Genomic DNA, 6,000 nt, shown 5'->3' with positions numbered 1-6,000 from the left:
ACAATAATAGTCATAATAATGGCCTCCATTCAGTTCTCAAACATTAAATGGGTGCCCCATTTGTGTCCGTTCCAGGTGCTGAGGGTACTGGAGTACCCTGGTTCTGTTGGGGGAGACATTGAGTCCCCAGGCAGACAGGCTGTGATTTCAGATTTCAGGGGTAGATGCTGAGATGAAAACCAACTCTGCTGTGGAGATGGAGGGAGCTAGGGGTTGAGGCAGAGTTTGGGATATTTTACAGTGTGATCTGAGGCTGTCTTTGTGCAGAGGGGATTCAGTGTCATCTCAAGTAATCCTCCAAAGCCAAGGTGGACAAACTACAGCCAGAGGGCCAATCTGGTCCACTGTCAGTGAAGTTTTCTGGGAACACAGCCATGCCCATTCATTTATGTGTTGTCTACAATTGCTTTCCCCCTTTAATGGCAGAGTTGAACAGTTGCAGTAGAGATAGTAGGGCCTGCAAAACGGAAAATATTTACTGTCTGGTCTTTCATAGAAAAAGTTGACTCATAGCTGGTCTAAAGTTTAGAGTGTAAGCCAGAAATGGAGTCTGTCCTTAGTAAGGGATGGAGGCAGAATTTACACCTGTTTGCCTAATGCTTTGTTTCCTTTCTCTGGGGTCTTAGCACAGTGTGAGGCCCCCTGTGATGGGGGTGGGGGTGGGCTGCAAGGCAGGATGTGGCAGAACACCATACGGTGCCTGCTGCCTGGGAGCTGTTCTCCTGGGGCTGTAGTCTGTGTGCGCAACAGTCAATTATATCTCAGTAAAAGTTCTTAAAGGCAAAAAAGATAAAAAAGAAAAAATAAAACAGGATGTCAGGAAGGGCTCGATTATGTGACTTTGACTTGGAGACCAAGAGGAAAGACGGCTGCAACCCCAGCAGGCTTCCTGGAGGAAGTGGGAGTTGCAGGCCAGTTAGTGTTTGGCCAGGTGGAACAGAGGCACGAAGACAGGCAGGTACGGTGGCAGTGAGGAGGCTGCCCTGCTCAGACCAGAGAGGAAGCTGTCTGGCTATCACACTCCAGCGTTTCTGTGTGCAAACTGTTCATCCAACGCTTGCCAATCCTACTGAGCACTGGGCTCTGTGCTGAGTTGGGTCACGAACAGGAATGGAGCGGTTTGTGTCCTCAGGCAGGAGAATTAGGCTGATTGAATACTAGATGACCAGTACTGAGGTGGAGGGGTGGGGAGGAACCCCACAACATCCGTGGTTGGGCAGAGGAGGGGTCCTGGAAGGCTTTTGGTGATGGATCATCAGAGCTACATGGTTTGAGGCACCTGGTGATGGGCAGGCGAAGAAGGAGACAGTGTTTCAAGAGGGGGAACAGCTTGATCAAAAGCTTGGAAGGGGTAGGCAGGGTGCCACCAGCAATAGAATTTGGCTGGGCAGAGAACGGAAGGAATGGAACGCAGGTACTTGCTGGGAATCCAAAATTTGGCACCGTGTGGTGTTCAGTTCACTATTTCAAACCCACCTGCAGGGACTTTCCTGGTGGCACAGTGGTTAAGAATCCACCTGCCAGGGCAGAGGACACAGGTTTGAGCCCTGATCCAGGAAGATCCCACATGCCGCAGAGCAACTAAGCCCTTGCACCACAACTACTGAGCCTGTGCTCTAGAGCCCACAAGCCACAACTACTGAAGCCTGTGCACCTAGAGCCCGTGTTCTGCAACAAGAGAAGCCCCCGCACCGCAACAAAGAGTAGCCCCCGCTCACCGCAACTAGAGAAAGCCCGTGTACAGCAACGAAGACCCAACACAGCCTAAATAAATAAATAAATAATTTATTTAAAAAGAATAATAATAAAAATGAAAAATAAACCCCCCTGCAGGATAGGCGTCCCTCCCCTCCCAGATGTTGGGAGACAGTCAAGGAGATGCCCGGGTCAGGCGGAGACAGCATTCATGGCCACTGTCAGCCTGCGGGGCCACATCTCATCAGCATCTGCTCGGAGTCTTCTCCATCTGCTATCCACCGAGTGCGAGAAAAACATCTCAGGGCCTTCTGCAAAGAAGATTTTTTTTTTTTTTTTGGATTGGGTTTTAAAATAAAGTGATTTGTGGATGGTAGTCTAATTCATCAAAGTGATTTTTCCAGATGCTATAATTCTTGGGCTGCTGACACATCGAGGCTTCCCCCGCCCCCATGTCCCAGCTCCAAGTCCCTCCCCAGCCACAGGCACCAATCCTCGCCCACGGGCACCGGCCCAGGCGTGCATGCGGCAACTTACGGCTTCTAGAACCCCTTCTGCAAGTGTTCACTCCCTGTCTCTACAACCACCAGGGGATGGGAGCATGGCAGGGACTGTTCTTCCCACTGGACAGGGGAAGGAACTGCCAGGCCCAGGGCAAGTACTCCCGGGGGGCAGGCAGGAGCCAAACCCTTCTCTGAGCTCAGCAGCAGGGCAGGGAGGGTGGAGCCGCCTGGAGCACAAAGCCAGAGGACAGAGGGCGAGGATTTCCCAACCCCCGCCCTGTTGCTCTTCCTGGGGGTTGGAAGGCAATGCTCAGGCCCTAGAAACGGGGCTAGGCAACGGGGTGATGGAGGTCAGGGGTGTGTCTGCAGATGGGCCGCTGGTAGCACCAGCCCCACTCAGCCCTCCTGGTCTCTTTCATGCTGATGAGTGCCAAGTTAGGCTTTGAATTAGGACTAAGCATGGGGGTGGAAGGAATGGGGAGAGAACTGTACTGGCCGTCAGAAGGCGAGCCTCTGCCACCTCCTGGCTTGGTGACCACTGGCCGCCACACTCCACCTCTGGGCCTCAGTTTCCCCATCTGTTAGGGCGGGTCATTCGTCCTGCCTTGTCCACCTGCCAGGGTGGTTGAGAGGCCCACACAATTTGGTGGATGTGAACATGCCATGTGACGGGTCCTGTGATCCCATGTTGATCCGTGTCCTCAGCGGCTGGAGGACTTTGGGTTGTACCTGGCGGTGCCCGTCTCAGCTCTGACACTCTTTACCTCTATTTTTTGGCCTTTCCCACACCCAGGCTGCTTCATGGAAGTAGCTGTTTTTCACCCAGCCTGTCACTGGTCTGGCCTGAGACGTGTGGCCCCTGACATATGTTAGGTGACTCCTTGACAATGCAGGCCACAGAGCTGGCCGGCCCCCGTGGGCCATGTAGTTTGTGTGCTCTGGGCCAAGCGTAGGGCTTCCAGAAGCATTTGGCCTCTTTTCTTTTCCTGTAGTGGGTTGAAATGTGTCCCCCCAAAAAAGATTTGTCCAAGTCCTAACCCCTGGGACCTGTGAATGTGACCTTATTTGGAAAAAGGCTCATTTTTTTTTTAAGAACTTTTATTGACATACAATAAACTGCATACAAAGTGTACAATTTGATATTTTTTTTCTTGCTAGTAGTGTGTATATGGCAATCCCAATCTCCCAATTCATCCCACCCCAACCTCCCCCCCTCACTTGCCCCCCTTGGTGTCCATATGTTTGTTCTCTACATCTGTGTCTCTATTTCTGCCTTGCAAATGGGTCGATCTGTACCATTTTTCTATATTCTGCATATATGCATTACTATACGATATTTGTTTTTCTCTTTCTGACTTACTTCACTCTGTATGACAGTCTCTAGGTCCATCCATGTCTCTACTAATGACCCAATTTCATTCCTTTTTACAGCTGAGTAATATTCTATTGTATATAAGTACCACATCTTTGGAAAAAGGCTCTTTGTAGATGTAATTAAGCTAAAGATCTTGAGATATGATCATCCTGGATCTAGGGTGGGCCCTAAGTCCCTCGACAGGCGTCCTTATAAGAGAAAGGAAAGGGAGATTTGAGGAAGGGGAAAAGATGCACCAGGGAGAAGGCTCTGTGAGGCAGAGGCAGGTTGGGGTGATGCTGCCACAATCCATGGACACCTGCATTCCCTGGGAGCTGGGGAGGCAGGGAAGAATCCTCCCCTGCAGCCTTCAGAGGTACCTCGGCCCTGCCAGCACATCAGTTTTGGACTTCTGGCCTCCAGAGCTGTAAGATAATACACTTCCATTGTTTTAAGCCACCAAGTTTGCTGTCATTTGTTGCCGCAACCCTAGGAAACTAATACACTGCTTTGCCCTGAAATAATGTCCCCAAATTTAATTTCTTCTATAGTTGTTTGTAATGATACTTAATTAGAGGATGGGGCCTTGTTCTTTCCCATCCCTCTGGTTGGAGCATTTCAATGTTCCATTCACTGATTGATTGATTGATTGATTGATTGATTGATTTGGCCCGTTGGGCCTTCATTGCTGCGTGTGGGCTTTCTCTAGTTGCAGCCAGCGGGGACTACTCTTCGTTACGGTGCACAGCCTCCTCAGTGCAGTGGCTTCTCTTGTTGCAGAGCACGGGCTCTGGTGCATGGGCTTCAGTAGTTGCAGCATGTGGGCTCAGTGGTTGTGGCTCACGTGTTCTAGAGCACAGGCTCAGTAGTTGTGGTGCACGGGCTTAGTTGCTCCACAGTATGTGAGATCTTCCTGGCCCAGGGATCAAACCCGTGTCCCCTGCATTGGCAGGCGGACTCTTAACCACTGGGCCACCAGGGAAGTCCCAATGTTCCATTTAATTTTAAAATCTGTGAGAAGGCAGCAAGGAAAACTGTGAGCACTCTTTTGAAGTTAGGACATTTTCATTATCTTTCTTCTGAAAGCATTACGAGATGACATTTAGAGGGAAACACTTTGAAGCCCAGGAGATTGAGCATGTGACCTTCAAGAAAGGAGTAGAAAGACCAGTGCCCAGGCATTCGGGCTGGTCCGGCCCCCAGATGTGGCTCTGAGCATCTGTCCATGCTGTTCCCTCTTTCAAGGATACCTCTTTTCCCCATGGTGCTGCGTTTTGAAAATCCTGTCATCTTCCAGTAGCTGCTCAGGAGGCAGTCAGGTGAGCAGGGAAATAAACACTGGTCCCAGACTCAGAGGCTTGGTGTAGCAAGAGAATGTGACTGGGCACTACGGTGACTTGGCATTCTGGTCCCCCTGTGGGCTTGGGTAAGACTCCTGCCTCTCCGGTCTTCAGTTTCCCCTTCTCTAATTTCAGGTCAGTTCAACAGATATTTATTAAGCATCTACTATGTATCAGGGAGGGTGTTTGATGGTGGAGATTAAAGAGCATACGAACTAGTTATGTAGTTATTACTTCTAATATTAGGACATAGAGACATCTGTAGAAGAGGTGGGTGAGTGAGTGAATAAATGAGTACATGCCTTTCAGCACCGGCTGGTGGTTGTTCTTCTTGCCGGGCCCTGAAGTGTGGTGGAGGGTCCTGTGTGCGTGTGTCTCTCCCTCCAGTTACCTGCACTGGAGGCAGCAACAACTGCAGAGAGAGTAGCAGACAGACCGGAAGCAGCTACAAATGCTACAGAATTTGGATTTTTGCTGAATGATGGGCTCATGCAATGCGACCAGGTGTTTGGGTCTTCATAGGTCCCCAGGGAACCCAAGAGCATTCTGATCAACTTTCACAGACCCTCGATTGTTCGCTGAGATAAAATCCCCTTGCTACAAACCCCAGAAAACTACTGCTTCCTCGTCTGTGCTGGGGTGTGTTACATCAACTCCGTTTGTGGTAATCATGCCACAGGCTGGGGCTCACAGAGCGTCTTGTTGCCATTACCTGCAGATCTGATTCAATATCCCACTGGCTTTGGCATTAGACTGACTCAGTTCTCATTCTGGCCCTGCCAGGTGGGAGCTTTGGGACTTGGGCAGGTCACCTCGTCTTTCTGAGCTTCGTTTTCTTCATCTGGAGAGAATGGATGTAATACCTTTATTGCAGGGCCTACCAGGAGCAAATCCTCAAGAAACAGGGGCTGTTGTCATTAGGAACTTTGTGTTATGACGTTATTTGCTACTTCTAATTTTGCTTGTCCATGAATCTAAGATTAGGGATTGAACTAGTTGGGGAGGCGGAGACATATCAGTTTTCTGTGGCTGTAGTAACGTTACCGTGAACGCGGTGGCTTAAAACAACAGAAGTGTATTCTCTCACAGTTCTGGAGGCCACAAGTCT

Source organism: Hippopotamus amphibius, chromosome 4 (assembly GCF_030028045.1).
Source record: "Hippopotamus amphibius kiboko isolate mHipAmp2 chromosome 4, mHipAmp2.hap2, whole genome shotgun sequence".
In the NCBI taxonomy this organism is placed as follows: domain Eukaryota; kingdom Metazoa; phylum Chordata; class Mammalia; order Artiodactyla; family Hippopotamidae; genus Hippopotamus; species Hippopotamus amphibius.
This window is presented reverse-complemented; position numbering follows the sequence as displayed.